This window comes from Rhinolophus sinicus, linkage group LG07, assembly GCF_036562045.2.
Source record: "Rhinolophus sinicus isolate RSC01 linkage group LG07, ASM3656204v1, whole genome shotgun sequence".
Taxonomy (NCBI): domain Eukaryota; kingdom Metazoa; phylum Chordata; class Mammalia; order Chiroptera; family Rhinolophidae; genus Rhinolophus; species Rhinolophus sinicus.
This window is the reverse complement of record NC_133757.1, coordinates 58502235-58521397: the sequence shown is the minus strand read 5'-3', so window position 1 is coordinate 58521397 and position 19163 is coordinate 58502235.

Genomic DNA, 19163 nt, shown 5'->3' with positions numbered 1-19163 from the left:
CAGGTCTCAGGGGTTCAGGTCTTAACAGGATATTAGCCCAGCAGCTCTGAATCTCTGCTTTGTTCCTAAATCTGGACTGAGGTGTTCCATCATAATATACATATGACTAAATAATATACAATAGCTTCTACTGAGGAACCTGCACATTCTTTTTGATATCTTCATATTGAAAATCCATAACTTTGATAAATGAGACTATCATGATGTGAGACTAAATGACAGGGTGAATCCTGCTCCTTTTTTTCAAAGTATACAGAAATTGCTAATGGAAAAAATGTCTTCCCTTTATTTTTGTAAACCATTTCTTCCTGCTATTGTTTGTCTCTCCTGGAAACTATAAGATGATTTCTGATTTACACCCAAAACACACGTTGTGTGTTCATAAGTTGGCAACTTTAATATTGAATGACAACAAACACCCTGGCTACATCTAGCATGACTAGGTCCAATGGTTCGACTGATTAGAGTCTAAGGTTAAACTCCAAACAACTGATTTTATAATCAATAAGAGGTTCAGGAAGATAAAAGTTAAAAAGTTCAAATGACTGTATTGATGTTGGAAATAGAGACAGCAGTTTTGCTAGTATTTATTGAATATCTTCCATTCTCTAGTGAGAACACTGATGAAAGAGGCATGATCTTTGCCTTGTAGGTGGAGGAGCACTGCCATTCTTGAGCACGTGACATAGATGAGACATTTTTCTTATACATGTACATTACTTAGTTTCATTACTTACATTAAGTTATTAACATTTAAAACAACCATATGAAGTATTATTTTTACATTGTAAAAGTGAGGAAACAGGAATTCAAGGTTAATACACTTGAGCAAAGTCACATAGTTTGTGTCAGAGCTAGAATTAAACCCAAGTCTGTTGGATCCCAAATCAATAGTGTTTCTACCACATCATTTTAGAGAAGTACATAACATCTGCCAAAGCCCAAGCAAGAACAGGAGTAGATGCCAGGGCTAGTGCTGGACACATCTGTCACCTATTGGCAGATCCACTAGACACAATATGCTAATGGCCCTGCCAAGGAGCCTACAAATTCCCTTTGATATCTTCATATCTGAAATCTATAACTTTCATGAATGAGACGATCCCAATGATAGGGCTGAAAGGCTAAATTTTTCTCATCTATGATTAAACCAAGCAGCTGAGAATAATATACTGAAGACATTTTGCTCCCAAGTTTACCCCACGCAGATTTGGAAGCCCACTAGGAGCTTGAGTTATTTTTGAGGTGAAGAGACATACAATGAGCCCCTTGGCATGGTTTTCTCTGGTTACCCCTGATGTGAACTGTTATTCATACTTAGAGTACATAGGATGGTATGTCCTGGATCCAATTCGTCACCTGCTGTAACTCTGGAGTCTGAATATCACAGTCTTTTGGCCAAAGTAGGCCATTTCTATTACATGTCTTTTGAGGATGCCCCAAGGAATGCACGCACCATTGACATCTCCCTTCAAATGTAAGACTGTTTCACTTCTAATCGGTTTGACTTTTCTGACTAAATTTTCCTGTAGGACGTTCCTTGGTTCCCACCTACTACAGTCAGTGATTTTCCACAAGTCTCTCTCCTACTGCTTGCTTGGACTTTACTACTTAAACACGGTGAACACTTGGCTCAATTTGAAGCTGGGCATTGTGGTGACACAACATCCCCATTCAGGTGAATTCATGAGAAATAAGAATGGGCTTCTCCCTCTTTCTAACAAATGTACTGATCATAGTAAGTCTTGGATTAACATAGTCTTGAAAAATGGACCATGATATCAACACAATCTACTTGGAGAGGAAAAGAGGGGAGTGGTTCTTTCATCTTTTTTCTACCATAGTACACACGGGTATGGTATAATTTGGATCAACTTACTCAAAAGACATGGGTTAAAAAGTTTCATCTAACACGAATTTCTGAATTTCCAGACATTTTCCCTTTCAAGATCTCAGCTTCTCATCTCAAAATGAGGAGATTGGACAAAAGCAGGGACAGAAGCCAGTTGTGTGTTCCAAACCTAATGCAGGCATTAGTCAGTCACCTTTCCTCCTGGGTGCAGAGGTACAATCTGTCATGGCTCAGCACTCAGGCTGTGACTGCTGTTTAATGAGATTTTCCATTTGATACAAAGTCCATGTGTCATCTTTGAATAGCAGATCTCAAATATAGCTCTAACATTTTATGATTCTTTTTCTGGTCCAGGGAAAACTGTAAAAGAGACAATTGTCTAATCAATTTGTTATATTTTGTAGCACTTTTCCATTTTCTGTGCTCTTTGAACTCCGCTGTCTCACTTATTCTTCACAACAAACAGGAAAGCAATCAGTTTTGTTCTCATACCTATCAACTAGCTATTGCTGCTTAACAAGTCCACCTAGAATTAAGTGACTTGAAACAATAAACATTTAGTGTTGTCACTGGTGTGTTGGTCTGCTGCATAGTGCTGGTCTCAGTAGGAATTCGGTGTGTATGGTCGGCTAGGAATTGACTGGGGGCAATCTTGTCTAGGAGGGCTACTATTTGTAAAACTGAGAAAAGAGGCTGTCCTTCAATTGACCTTTCACTGACCAAAAGACTAATCTGGGCTTGTTCAGATGGCAGCAACAGGGTTCTGAGAAAAGGACATGAACAATGGCTTTGGAAGCCTGAGCTCAGAAGTGGCAGTGTCACTTCTACTTCATTTTATTGACCAAAGCATATAAAACCAACCCAGATTCAAGGAATGGGAACATAGATTTCTTAAGTATTCTGCCAAGGTAATCCCCTTCCAAACAAGGTATAAACAATTTCCATCAATGCAGAAAGTTTTCCTGTGTCTTTTTCTTGTTGATTGTCTTTTACTACTACCCTTCATTTCTTCAGGATACCAACCGCGCTCTGACTTAACACTGAATCATTTTAGTATGTTTTTGGATAAACAGAATTATAAATGAATGTCTACCTCTTTTTATTTTGTCTAACAATGTTTTTTCAGTGTAAGCTATTCTGTTGTGTGTATACAATTTTTTTTGTCTGTTTATTTTGTTCTTTTTAATTTTCTCGTTGGATTCTAGCTTTTGTTGTACGTTTCGTTCATCATCCTGTGTCTCAGTGCTGATCTCAGCATTGTGTAAGTAGTAATTAGTCTACATATAAATGGAATGAGACAGCATATTCATTGTAGAACATTTAAAATGTATGCTAAATCATAACAACGATAATTACTGGTAATTCTATAGCTGTATTATCACAGTGAATTTACTGTGTTTCTATCTTTAAAAAAAATCTATTATTTATTTATAGAAACACAATCAGAATCATGCATTTACAGATTTATGAACTGTTCTTATTTACTCGATATTACACTATAGTTTCCAAACCACTAAATACTCCTTTTTTCAGCATCCTTCATATTTTTTTCTTTTCCTACACTGATATATACATATTATTTGTTTGTATTTTTCCTTCCTTTCTCTCTCTCTCTCTCTCTCTCTCTCGTCTTTCTTCCTTTCCTTTTTCTTTCTTGTTTATCTTCCTTTTTTATTATCTTTGACATTCTCTCTTATTTGATAATATTTATGTAAGTTTATTATTTTTTTCTGTGTACACCTTTGTTCCCCACAGTTTTGTTGTTTTATTGTTGTAAAATGTCTGTAATATCAGTTATCTTTGCCTCCAAACTTATTTATTAAAACATATTGTTATTCTACTTATATTAGTTTTGTTGCACTTGGTGTTTATTGCTTTAAGCAAGATAATTCAGTTTGCATACTTTCTGTGTTTTGAAATTTATTGATTATATATAAAGGTATTATAAACATTTAAGAGAATGTGTCCATTCTATATCTAGGCACAAAATCTATTTATGCCTCTTCAGTCTGACTTATTAATTAAGAGACAAAGTAGTTAAGAGCTAAAGTTCTGGAAACAGGTTGCCTGCGTTCAATATTTAGCTCACCTAATCTCAAACTGTGTAATATTAGTCCATCTACTGAATGTTGCTTGTATTAATTCCCACATGTGTAAATTAGATTATAATAGTAACTGAGGGCTGTTATGAGTAGTAAATGAGTTGAAAATATGATAACACATGTAATGGATATAGCAGTACCTGACACATAGTAAATACTACTATGGCTGTTAGTTTTCATTATTTTATCTTATTTAAGTCATCTATCTCTATTAATTATTTTCTGTTTTTTGTGTTAAAGATTGCGATATATTCAAGTCTTTCATTGTGGCTGTAATTTTATAAACTCTACTTTGTATTTCTACATTTTTGTTTTAAATATTTTACTGTTAAATTATTTGAAACATAAATGTTAATAATTGAGTACATATATGTATATATATATGTATATATATATATATATATATATATATATATTCATTCATTTATTATTTATGTAAAGTATGCTCATTTTCCCATTTGACGCTTTTGAAGACTACAATAGTGATATTTCCAAGGCTATTTTCTTTTCATATGAAATTGCCTCATAGATAATTGTCCATCTTTTTAGATGTACCTTTTCTGTTTCATTCTGTTCTATTGTGTCTGTTATTAACATAATATAATTATTTTAGGTTCTTTTACCAATACAAGAGAAATTTAATTCTCTTACAATAATTGTGATAACTGGTATTTTTTTATTGCAATTTTGCCCTCTTATTTTATACTTTGTACTTTTAGGCTTTATTACTTTTCTTTCCTAGATTGGCCTTTATCAAACAAGTTTTTTATGCTTCTTTCCTTCACTGACTAGAATCTTACACATACTAATTATACTAAGTATGGTTACCTTTAAAGTGTAAACATGTTTGAAATTTTATTTTCCTATTATCGTAAGAAAGAAAAATATTATTTATTATGATATGTAATGTACATTACCACATAGTAGGAGAGCATGTTATTTTCTTCACTTGTCTCCAATTTTTAATAAGGTGTGATTTTAAACCTCAGTTATAATTGTCAATAATAAATAACTGTTATATTGTACATTTTATCAACTATAACCACCATATTAATAATTAGATATTGTGAGTATAGATTTTTTAATTTTATGATTCTCAACCATTTCTTTTATACTATGACTTCTTTCATATTTTATACTAAAATATTCCATAAGTATTTTAAGTAACGAGTCACTTACAAAACACCTAGAAATAATATTTTCAGGCAGTGTTTGTGGGTGTGATAGATTCCTGATTATTAAATTCCAGACAATTTTTTTAATCTTATGCTTGAATGATAAAGCTCAAAAGAACATCTGGTTCAACCCACACTTTTAGGAAGTAATTAATTAACATCTCTTAGATTTATTAGTCTTCTCATCACCTATAAGAATAAAAATTTCATGATGTTTAAAATGTTATATCACTTATTTCTAATTTAATTTGTCTTCAAGCTGTCAGTGGCTTTTATCTGTGTTAAACAAACAGATTACACCTGTTATTTCTACTTTCAGTCTTGCCCCTTCTAATCTATCTCACTACCACTCTCACTCTACAGAACACTGATTCTGTAATAAGTTGTTCCCTACACATGCAGTAATGGATGTTGTGATGTTATGAAAAGAACATGCAGACCTGGTATCAGATGCCAGCTTGGCTGTCATTAAGTTTTGAGCATTATAAAATAGTGTATGTCAATTCTTAATATACACCGGGGATACAAACAATTTAGTGAGCATTGGACATAGATGTAATTTGAGGCAAATAGAAATAATGAAAGATTTGTCAGCAAGGAGCTTGAATACTAAGTTTTGTAACGAGGCAGACATTAAAACGATTTAATAAGCCACTGGGGTGTTCATTTTAGCCCATTAGAGGGTTTTCACATATGGTTGCATGGGGATAACTTTGGGTGGAAAAAGACAAGTTAGCAAGCTACCTACAGCTATTTTGAAGGTGAGAGATGATGAGAGACTGAACTGAGGCAATGACAGAGGGATGAAAAAGTGTGGATTCAATTGATACTTACGTGATAAAACTGAGAGAAATGGGATTGAATTTATCTTTCAATAAACTGTTTATATATGTATACATACATATATAAAATCATGTGTATAGCTTAATGTATTTTCATAAAGTGATGTAACTAACACTGGCCAAGAATTAGAAGATTCCCAACCCCAGGAGTATTTTCATGCCCCCTTCCAGTCACTATCCATAAACTCAACTTCTGAAATCATAGGTTAGAGTTGTCTGTTTTTGTGCTTCTATAAATATGATCAGAACAATGTGTACTCTTTTTTGGGTTTGACTTCTTTGGCTCAAAATGATTGTCACGCGGGGTGTCATGTGGGGTCTCTGCTCCCGCTCCCCACATAAGAACACAGGACACGTTGAGGTCAAAAAGGAACACCCACGGAGCCATAAGTAGGGGAGTCATATCACTATATTCTCCCTGGCTGCATCCGCCTCTCTGCAATCCGCTCTTGCTAGCTCAGCCACCATCTTCTTGCTAGCCCCCATTTTTCTGCTAGCACAGCCACAGCAGTTATAGTAGTGGCCAATGGCTCACTGGTTACAGCGGACGGCCAACTAGCCATAGTTGATGGCCATCCAATCACAATTGATGGCCATTTACTACCTGAGCCAGCATCTTTCTATGTGAGGCCGAGAGCCTGGAAACTGCTTTCTGGGGCTCTGTCCTCACAATGATGTTTGACAAATTCAAGTATTTTGTTATGCACTGTTATTGACAGTTTCTGCTCATAATTTCTCCTTTGTATAAATATCCCACATACATTTATCTGTTCTACTGTTGATAGACATTTTCGGTGGTTTTTAGTTTGGGGCTCCTAAATAATGCTGGTATGAATATTCTTATACATATTTCCCCCAAATTGATCTTTAGATTCAATGCAACCCCTGCATCATCAATAATAGTATTGTTACATTGTGTTTAGAATTGCATTGAATTTATAGGTCAATTTTGGGGAGATTATATAGTATTATTTACAGTAGTGGGTCTTCTAAACCATCTACGTGGTACATGTTGGTGGAGAATTTTGACAAGTTGTTACTCAAATTAACATTATAATACAAAGGGGAAAATTATTCAAAAAATCTTAAAAAGGAACAAGTTTAGAGGAATTACACAATAGATATTAAGATATAAAATTCTAGCAATTAATACAGTGTAGTATTGAAATAAGGATAGGCACATTACTCAATGGAAGAGAATAGACAGTTCAGAAATATACCTACTCATATACAGTATTATTTACAGTATTGGGTCTTCTAAAGCATGTACAAGTTTTATTTCTCTACCTCTTTATTTAATAATTCTCAATAAGTCTTGTATTTTTTTTTCTGTACAGAGCTAAAGAGAAAGTATAAGCATATGTAAACGAACCTTCCAGATCTTGATCTTGAATGACAAGGTCCACGATGCTATCATAGTGTGTGTGTGTGTGTGTGTGTGTGTGTGTGTGTGTGTGTAGCAGTAAGAGTAAGGGAAAGCATTAAAATTATGTTTAGATGCCTTTGGGGCATATAATTCAGGAAGTCTAGGAAGAAGTTGGAGATATCTCGGAAACTTTAGAACCTAGGAAAATGTTTATTCATGTATTCATTCAGCACATATTTAGTGAATATCTGTTATATTCCAGTAACTTTAATTTTCAGGCACTGGAAATAAAATGGTGAACAAAACATCTGCAAAAAGCAAAAACCTCTGTTTTCATGTTAGAGAATCAGGTATTAATAAAAGAATCACACAAATTAACACAATTTCCCAGGACATAATTGAGAGAAATGATATGATTATGGAGCTCAAGAAAGGCCTCTCTAAGGAAGTGTTCAAATGCTTATAGTGAGAGGAAAACTGGGTGTGACATCTGCAGAATAAAATGGTCAGCATAAAATTCTAGAGGAAGAAGGAACATGGTAAGAGAAGTGACCCTGAGGATATTGAATATATGCTAGGTGTTTATCTCAGGAGCAGTGGGAGAAACTGAAAGGTTTATGCACTATGGCTACCATATCAGATGGCACAGATTATAGAACATTTCCAACAGTGCTAAAAGTTCCATTGGATAATTCTGGTATAGAGGTTTCATTTATCAGTCAAGTGTATATAAGTGGAAATTGAAATCTTTGCATTGATGAGCTTGCTAGGAGAAAGCCTCACCTTGAGAAACTCCAATATTTAATTGCTATGCGGAATAGAATAATCCTAAAAATGAATCAAAGAAGGAGAAGCTTGAAGGATAGGAAAAAATTCAGTTAAATGATGTCCAAAGGAGTACTAAAAGGAGTGGTTCATTGTACAAAATTCTCCAGACAGATCAAGTAAATGAGGATGCCTGTTAGATTCAGCAATAGGTAACATTATTAGCAGCTGTTTTAATGGAATGGTAGAGGGTGAAATTCAGAACAAATGAATACATCATGTATAGATAACTAGTTGATCAATGTGGATGCAAAACAAAGAAATACTAGTGACTAGAGGGTATTGTAGAATACCCATATTTTTGTGGGTTTTTTTTAAGGGAGTACCCCAGACAAAGTAGAGAATAGTAAAGTAGGATAAACAGGACCAGTTTTAAGGGATTGTTACAGGAGCACTATAGGTGGAAGGGTGTAAGGTAGATGACAGGATTCAAGAAAGGACAGTTCCAGATAGAGACAGCTGAAAAAGTGAGATTATTTTAGATCTTGGAAGACCAAAAGACATAGGCAATTTGGGGTGCTGGAGGGGTTGATGCAGTTATGAGCACATATATGTGCATGAAGGAGAAAACAAAATGGGTTGTCTCGAAGGGCGAGGCAAATTATGAAATATTAGAGTTTGAAATTCAAAAGTGCAGCCCATCCAGGTGTTGACATAACTAGTGAATTTCTAAGGAATGAATATAAAGTCACTAGATTTGGGGCGGTCAAAGGCTTGTAAAATTGGGTTAGAGGGTAAGTCACATAAGCATTGAAATTTCCCAAAATTATGATGGGTGGAGGTAAAAATGAAATTTTTTAATGGGATTCTAAAATGAATGTTGGAAACAATGATGGAGTCTTTTAAAAAAGTGAAAATAATGAAGCTATATTCAAAATGAGGAGTGGTGTAGTCATGAATCAGTTATTAGCTTCATCGAGTTTTGATTTTTCCATCTTATAAAAATAATCCTGTTTTTTCCTAAATGTCATTGATATTAATGTATTAACATAAGTATGTTGCTTATGTACTGTACCCAACCTATAGTGTATGCTCAAGAAAAGAGTTTGCTTTCCTTCAATCATTTGTTGAGAAATTTCAAGTTACTAATATTAAGAATATATCAAGTTTAATCAACAATAGAGATCCTGAGGCTAACATCTGGCAGTAGCTGGTGGAAGAAACTTGCAATGATCACGAATGTTTCTGTGACAACCAGAGGCTCAGTCTGGGACACAGACTGTTCTCTCTGATCTCATTGAAAATGTATCGTTGGTGAGTAACATCACAGCATATGGATCGCTCTGAGGACCTTTCTTTATTTGCTCTGGCAGGCAAATGCTGGAGCATTTGTACACTACTATGATTTGAAGAACACTAGTGATATATTGCTAGAGAAACTTCAATTGCCTAGCTGAGTCACCCAAGTTCATGCCTCACAGGAATCCAGAAAGAGAAAGCATGTGCCTCAGCCTCTGGAAAGGTACATTTCTGATGTGAGCTCAGGTCTCAAGGAAGTTGATTCAGTTCAAAATTATGCGGACAACATTTTGTAAAACCAAATGAATCTAGTCAGGAGAGACAAATTAGCAGGGAGACAGCCTTGAAAAAGGTGTGAGTGGCATAAGCCAGCTATTCGATGTAGTGGAGCTAATACAAAGAAGGAATGAAGGGTGTGCATAGGAAGACAAGATATTTGAGAATTAGAGATTTTACTGCAAGTCAAAAAAAAATGGTCCCACACATTTTGTTGGGTCAAAAGCCAGATTTGTCTGCATTTTTCCAAGGTAGTAGGCAATCTCATAAAGAATTACTCCATGGATTCTCATCTCTGAAAGTCACATTTTCTATCTCTGTAAGTTACCCCTACTTTGTAAACTTCACATGTTTAATTGTCCACAGAACACATTGATGAGAAGCGGGCTAATTAGAAATTTGTCAGCTCTTACTACAGTTATTACTTTAAATTATGAGATTGGATGGGACTCTACTTTCCTAAATCAGAAAGATTGACTGGCCATGGTGAGTCTAAAGGAACATTTAGACCCAAATTTTATATCTCATATAAAACTAATTCCAGAAATGTTTTCAAATTTTATTTGCTCCAATATTAATACCTGTTGTTGTAAGAGCTATTTAGCCTCATAGGTTGGTGGGTTCAGTGGAAAGAAATAATGAAAAGTAGAAAAATAGAACTTTTTATAACTAAGCTTTTTTCTTTCAATTTTTGTAGGAATATTTTTGATACTTTGCAGGGTATAGGCAGAAAAATAAGAATCCAAAACAACCTTATTCCATAACCTAGGAAAATCTAGTAAATTGGCTTCTTGTTTCAGAAATTTTTGGAAAAACTTACTTCATGTGTTAGTATAGCCACACACACACACACACACACACACACACACACACACACAACAATAGTAAGCTTCATAGGAACTCAAATTATGGAGATTTATGAGGAGATAGAGAAAGAAGAAGGAAAGAGTCAGTTGATAAGAATTTACAGTATATAATTTTGGAGGAGGTATGAATTAAAATGGGGAAAATGGAGCCCAGACAGAAAAGGAAGATCGGAGAACAAAGAATCCACTGATTCATTTGGTTAGTTAACATTTCATTGTTCTTTACATGAGTTATATCAATATTTCCTAACTAAACAGACTTTCCTTTTGGCTGGTGAGACAGGAAATCAAGGGAGAAAGAAAGAGAGAAAATAACATTACACACAATCACTGTCAGAGAGGAAGGAATGAAAAATCAGTTGTGCTGAGGGGATATATATATTCAGTAGTCCACCCCCATCTTTTATCTGCAGTTTTGCTTTCTAGATTTTCAGTTACCCATCATCAACCAAGGTCCAAAATGTTAAATGATAAATTCCAGAAATGAACAATTCATAATTTTTAATTTGCATGCTGTTCTAAGAAGTGTGATGAAATCTTGCGATGTCCTATCTGGGAAGTGAATTATCCCTTTGTGCAGCGTATCCACACTGTATACACTAGCCACCTGTTAGTCATTTGGTAGCTGTATTGGTTATCAAATCTGCTGTCAACACAGTGCTTGTGTTCAAGTAGTCCTTATTTTACTTAATAATGGACTTAGCATAAGAATAGGGATGCTGGCAATTCAGATATGACAAAGAGAAGCTGTAAAGTGCTTCCTTAAGTTAAAAGGCAAAAGTTCTCAACGTAATAGAACATTTTATCATGTCATATCATAATCAGAAGGGTGAGTACAGTTCAATATTTTGAGAAAAAAATATAACTTTTGTTAGTTATTATTAGTTATTGTTAATCTCTTACCGTGTCTAATTTATAATTTAAACTTTATCATAGGTATGTATGTATAGGGAAAAACATAGTATATACACGTATAGGGTCCAGTACTATTGCAGTTTCAGGCATCCATGGGGCTCTTGAAACATAACCCCCATGGATTATGGGGACTTATTTTATCTCTCAGGGCCATAGGCCAGTAGTTGGTAAAATACATTAGTGATATAAATACAGTTAACCCTTGAACAATGCAGAAATTAGGAGTTCCAACCCACCGCAGTCAAACATCCACATATAACTCTTGACTCTACAGGTTGCCCTTTGCATCTGCAGATTCAATACACCAGACATTGAAAAAAGTATTTGTCTTGGGCAGTTGGGAATCTGCAGATGGAAATGTGAAAATAGTTTTCAATCCTCCGTTGAATCTGCAGATGTGAAACCCATGGATGGGAAACCTGAGGCTAGGAAAGGGCCATTGTATTTACTGAAAAAAATTTACTTGTAAGTGGGCTGGCACAGTTCAAACCCATGTTCAGGGATCTACTGTACTTCTACCAACTTCAATTACTTGGTGAGAACTCAACTTCTTTTTGTTCAAGATACACCACATTTTACTGAAGATATCTTGTTGAAAAGAGCAAAACAAATTTAAAAGATTGTAAAAAGATTTAAAAAGTTGTCAAAATTCCCATGGAATCAATAGCATTGCTAATTAGATAGTGATGGGAGTTTCATCAGTGATCAAGGAACCAGTGTTTTGGACTTTAGTCTACATTTTTTTTTTGCTAAAATAATATTTTAGGGAAGGTTAAATTTTATATTGGAGGTTATAATTTTAGTTATTACCGAACATACTCATCTGTTTATTTTTAGTATATGTGCTGCCCAAACGAGCACCATCTATTTTTAGTGGGTGAAAGTAACTAGAAGAAAATACAGTCGTTGGTGTACTCATATATACTTTTTTCTTTACCTTTTATAAAAATTATTTTCAATCATGTTTTTCCTGAGTCTTTCCAAGTTTTAATATTTCAAAAGTCCCATTTATCATTGCTTCAGTCAGAATTTTGTTTAAATCATGGTTTTCAGTTCTGATGTTGGCCGCCGTAAACCATGGATGGGGTGACCTAGCTTCAACGCTCACTGTCCACTTACATGTTGTTACCTTTTTCCACTCAAATCTAGATCTGAAGGTTATATGGACAAGTATTTCACTTCTCCTGGTTTGCCATGTCATTGGGCATTGTTTTGTGTGTGGATGTGTTGAAATGAATTCCAGTCGTACTTACTTTACTTTGGCAACTTAACCCTAGAAAAAAGCCAAGCAAGTAAATGTTATTTATAATTCTCTTCATATTGTAGATGTGAAAGTCTAAATAACCAAAAATAAATTATTCCAAAATTCAAACTCTGCTGCCTTAGGTATCTATATTTACCACATTGCAGTATGCTATCTTACACTCCTCTCTTGTTCCTGCAAGGTGAAATCCTGGGACTTGTGGAGCCACATATATGTAAGAAGAGTTGTTAAAAGGAAACAGATTATTCTTGTTCTGACTGGCCTACCTGATAGCACTTATATAGTAAATTTTCCTCTGGTCAAAGTAACACCTGGAACACTTTGATTATACATTGAGATGGGGAATTGTATTGCCTACTTTCTTTGGAAGCTGTCCATGATGTTATATTTCAAAGGGAAAGGAATATAATATGTGATTCAACAGGTTCTTCTCAATCAATTCCCAATAATTTTCCAGTTAACAATGATGAAAACAAATGTTTGTTGAGCACCTAATGAATGTCAAAGGCTATCCTAGATTCTGTGCGTACACTAGTGAAATAAAACAGAGATGATACTTTTCTTTGTAGCACATAAAGTCCAGTTAGTATAAATTGCCCTGTATTACTTTTGGTTTACAGTGTGGTTGTTTGTCTGTGTATAATATTTTAGCATACCTTCATAGCAATTTAAATGAGAAATTTAGGAGACACATTTTGGCATGATTAGTCTATTGCCATTTTTATCCAGAACTTTTATTTTTTTTTTATTAATTCCTGTCATTTTGTTTCATGCAGTATTCCTCCCACACTGCAAATGACCAAAAAAAAAAAAAAGAAAATTGTATTTTTGGTTCTTCTCCATTTTTGTGCTCCTGAACACAATTTTATAATGTTTCAGGATTTGAGAATTTTTATTGCCACTTAGGCTGAGAATAGCAATGATAGCAAACATACAGGAGTGATGAAAATTAAAAAAAATTCAGTCTCAGTCACTGCTTTACAGTTCTGTATTCTTTTTGATATATAATTGAAACTACTCTGAACTCTTGCTCTTACATTTTATTTTTGAGCACGGAAGTTACCTATCCTTTGTCAACACCTGATCTCCACCAAGCTGTAAGATATATTTGGGCCCCCAAATTCTCATTTAAGCAACCTGTATTAGTCAGCCTAGGCTGCCATGACAAAATAGACTATGTAGCTTAAACAACAGGAATTTATTTATCATACTGGTAGTTCTGGAGTTTTGGCAATTTAAGATTAAGGTGCCAGCTGATTTGGTTTCCTAGTGAGGGCCCTCTTCCTGGTTTACAGATAGGTCACTTCTTACTGTGCTCTCACATGATGGAAGGAGAGAGAGCACTCTGGTGTCTCTTCTTCTTATAAAAGGGGCTTTACCATGATAAACTCATCTAAACCTAATTATCTCCCAAAGGCCTCATCTCTAAAATACACATTGGGGGCCAGGGCCTCAACATATGAATTTGGAGGGGACACAATTCAGTCCATAGCACAAACTATAATTATCGTTGAGACCAATTGTGCAGAGAAAACATTGATTGTTTGAGCTTTGATTTTTATCTGAATATATATAAAAGTTTATAAAATTTAAAATTGATACATACATCTTGAAAGGTTTTAATTTGTTGTTGAGAGCCTAAAGTGTTACTGAATTTTTTAAAATGCTTCCTTTGTAAATTATATGCCAACATATTTTGGGGTAAGATTTGTTCAAGAAACCTTTTTTCCTTTATGGCTCCTGTTTCAATGTCACTAAATCATTTTCTTTATATCCCTGCTGATTGAAAATATTTGGAAATGAGCAAGATGGAACTTGATAAAGCATCCAGAATAGAAAATTCTCACAGTAGGACCTGCTAACTTGATTGCTTCATCACCATGGAAACACTCATCGGTCAGTATAACCAGGTAATGAGATGGCTTAGTTCAATTAGGGTTTAATATATTCTTCAACCATTGCATATGAAATTTACAAAGCATTTGTCTAAAAGTAGGTCATGCTTTTCTATAACTCATAAGATATTCTGCGTTCAACAGAGTGCACACACAAAGGTAAGTGAGCAAATCCATCTCTAGGCTCCTCCATTTATTTTGTTCTTGAATAATTCATAATGCTTAAATATGTCTCTGAAAAAATAATATGTTTACATAAATTCAAGAATATACTGTGCTAATTAAATATGATTTGGGAAATAGTTATAGACATTTATACATAGCCCATTTGGTTTTCAGTTATTCTGAACAGAAAACTGATTCAGAAGAGACATGCTTCATTTGGGGTTAGAGATATTAGTATCAAAGAGAGGAGGCATATTTCTTTGTTTTCTTTTTAAATTACATTTAATTTAAAACTTTAAATTACATTTAATTTAAAAATTTAAATTACAGTTGACGTTCAATATTATATTAGTTTTGGGTAGACAGCATAGTGGTTAGACATTTATGTTACTAAGTGATCCCCCGATAAGTCTTGCATCCACCTCACACCATATAGGTTTATTATAATATTATTCATTATATTCCCTAAGCTATACTTTACATCCCCATGACTATTTTGTAATAAAATGACAATAACTACATACCTACCAATAAGTACTTTAAATATATTTTAATGAATAAAGGTGTGGCTCATGTGGTGACAAATGTCTGTGAGGAATGAAGTTATGCTGGTAGCTCAATTTCCACTCCCATTTTCCAGCTATTCCAGAGGTTTTTGTGTGGTCCCCATTGTTTTTCTACTGTCCGAGCAGAGCAAAGTTCACCTCGACTTTGAAAATTAGGGGCCATTGGGCATGCATGTCTTCCTCTTCACCTACAAATACCTGCATCTACATTACTTCCTTAAAGTTAATTCCCGTATCTACCTTTCATCTTCTCTCCTGGAGTTTCAATTTCTCCCCATTTGTGCTGCTCTTTCTCCTACCAAAGATACATGTACAATTTTCTCACATATTAAAACTACACACACACACAAAAAAAAAAAAAACATAGTACAAAATGTACCCTTGCCTTTTAAATTTTTGTGGGTTGGGGTGACTCTTACTACCTTTAGAAACAAGCATTTTAAAAGAGTTGTTTATTTTCTCACTTCCCTTGACTTGTTAGCCCACTGATATCTGTCTACTGCCCCTATCGTTGGACTGGACTGAAATTGCTTATAGTGAAATCAGCAACATTTAATGAAGCATTTGTTATGCACCAGATATTATACAGTCGTTTGGTGATACAATATTAAGTAAGAGATGTCCTTGTACTCAAGGAATTCATAATCATTGTCCTGATATACCTTTTAACAATGAACACATTCTTCTTTTTTGACAGTCAATATTATTTTATATTAATATCAAATGTACAACATAGTGGTTAGAAATTTATATAATTTACGAAGTGATCCCCCTGACTAGTACCCACGTGGCACTATACATAATTATTACCATATTACTGACTATATTCCCTATGCTTTACTTTACATACTTATGACTATTTTATAACTACCAATTTGTATTTCTTAATCCCTCCACCTTTTTGACCCTGCTCCCAACCCCTCCCATCTATCACCCCAACAGATCTACGTAGTACCTATCTGACACCATACATAGTTATTATAATATTATTAACTATAATCCTTATGCTATACCCTACATCCCCATGATTACTCTGTAACAACCAATTTGTACTTAATCCCTTCCCCTTTTCACCCACCCCCAAACCTTCTCCCATCTGGCAATCATCAAAATGTTCTCTGTATCTATGAGTTTGTTTCTGTTTCGTTTGTTTATTCATTTTGTTCTTTAGATTCCACTCTAAGTGAAATCATATGACTTTTGTCATTCATTGTCGCGCTTACTACACTCAGCACAATATCCTCTAGGTCTATCCATGTTGTCACAGATGACAAGATTTCATCTTTTCTTATGGCAGAGTAATATTCTTTGTATATATGTACCACCTCTTTATTTATTTATTTATTTATTTATTTATTTATTTATTTATTCATTTATTTATCCATTCAGGGACACCCAGGTTGCCTTCATATATCTTGGCTATGTAAACATTGCTGTAATGAACATATGGATGTACATATCCCCTCCAAGTAGCATTTGGGTTTTCTTTGGATAAATATCCAGAACTGTGATTACTGGGTCCTTCTTTGTCTCTTGTATAGTCTTTGTTTTAATGTCTATTTTGTCTGGTATGGGTATTGCTACCCCAGCATAAGCTTTTTATTGTTATTATTTACATTTTCATGAAATGTCTTTTACAATACCTTTACTTTCAGTCTGTGTGTGTCTTTTGAACTGAAGACAGCATATCTCTTGTAAGCAGCATATGTAAGCAGCATTCTTATCCATTTTGCCACCCTATGTCTTTTGATTATAGCATTTAATCCATTTACACTGAAAGTAATTGTGCATAGATATGTAGTTATTGCCATTTTATTATTCGTATTTTTGACTTTTTTTTTTCATCTTAAAGAGGTCCCTCTAAGATTCCTCATGATACTGGTTTGGTGGGGATGAACTCCTTTAGCATTTTCTTTTCTGGGATGCTCTTTATCTGTCCTTTGAATCTAAGGATAGCTTTGCTGGGTAGAGTAATCTTGATTATAGGTCCTAGCTTTTTAATCACTTTGAATATTTCCTACCAGTCTCTTCTGGCCTACAAAGTTTCTGTTGAGAAATGAGCTGACAGTTTCATGGGAGCTCATTTGCAGGTAACTAACTGTTTTTCTCTTGTTGCTTTTAAGATTCTTTCTTTGTTTTTAAACTTTGGCATTTTGATTAAGATGTGTCTTAGTGTGGAACTTTTTGGGTTTATCATGTTTGAGACTCTGCACATCCTGGGCTTGAATACCATTTCCTTTGCCAGGTTAGGAAAGTTTTCTCTCATTATTTCTTCAAATAGGTTTCTAATCCCTTGCTCTCTTCTCTTTCTGCTCCCCCTATGTTGCAAATGTTGGTATGCTTGGTATTGTCCTAGAGGCACCTTAAACTGTCTTCATGTTGTTGTTTTTTGCTGTTCTAATTGGGTGTTTTCTGATACCTTATCTTCTAACTTGCTGATTCGATCCTCTGTTTCATCTAATCTACTGTTGATTCACTCTAATGTATTCTTCATTTCAGTTATTCTTTATTTCTCACTGGTTCTTTTTTAAGGTTTTCTATCTCTATTTTTATGTTTCTATCTATTTGTTGAAGTTTTCCCTGAAATCATTGAGCATCCTTATATCAAATGTTTGGAACTCTGTGTCTGGTAGATTGCTTGTCTCCATTTAGTTTAGTTCTTTTCCTGGAGCATTGTCCTGTTCTTTTATTTAAGACATGTTTCTTTGTCTCCCCATTTTGGCTGCCTCCCTGTGTTTCTTTCTATGTATTAGGTAGTGCTGCTATGCCTCCCAGTCTTGGTAGAATGACCTTATGTAGTAGATGTGCTGTGGGACCCAGTGGTGTAGTGTCTCTTGTCACCAGAGCCAGGTGCTCCAGTTGTGTTCCTTGTGTGGGTTGTGTGTGCCCTCATGTAGTTGAGATTTGATTGCTGTTTGCATGTCAGTGGGAGGGATTGACCCTCAGGTAGATTGATTGTAAGGACTGGCTGTGACTACAGTGGAGGAGCTGTTATGCAAGGGCTTTAGCAGGGCTTTGGAGCCTGCCCAGTCTGCCCTTTGGGTGTGTGTCCTTGGAGGTGGCCAGGTGATGCCCCAGCCCGTTCCAAAGTTGGCCACTAGTCCTGTCAGCCCTATCAACTGCTGGGAGGGGACCCACTGCAGGCCAAGTTCAGCTTCAGTCTGTGCCCTGACCAGGGCCACCTGGCATGAACCACAAAGCAATCCAGACATGTCTGTCGCCCACATTGTGCTTGGAGGTGCCAAGCCACGAACCAATGCCAGCTATCGCTATGCTGGGCTTAAGGTGGCTCAGCCAGAGGTACAGGACATGCCAAAGCCAGGTGCTGCTTGTTTGGGTTTTGTGAACCTTTGAAAGATTTTAGGAAAGTCTGCAGCATGAGCCAAGGCAGACCGTTTATATGGAAAAGCCACTGGAAATGGCTTGGGTGTGCCAAAACTTGGCTGGGGTGTGGTCTTAGGGAATCATTAGGATGGGGTAGGTGAAAGGTGATAGCCAGTTGGATGGAGACTCAGATACGGCGGCCACCTGTGTCTGCACACAGGGAGCAGGGAGGGCTCAACAAAGAAACAATGGCTTCCGTTAGCTCCTCTGTCTTGGGAAAAGCTGCCCCTCAAGTCCTTTCCCTGAAACTAGACACTTCAGTTCCTCCCTGTATATCCCTGCTGCCTTTCAAGCTGCTGCCCCAGCACTGAAGGTCAGAGCAAGTGAGTCCGTGAGCAGGTAAGTCCATGTGCAGTCCTTTTAAGAGGAGCATCTGGCAGTGCAGTTGCTTTCTGTCTCTATCAGCCAGAATCTCTGCTGGTTTTCACAGC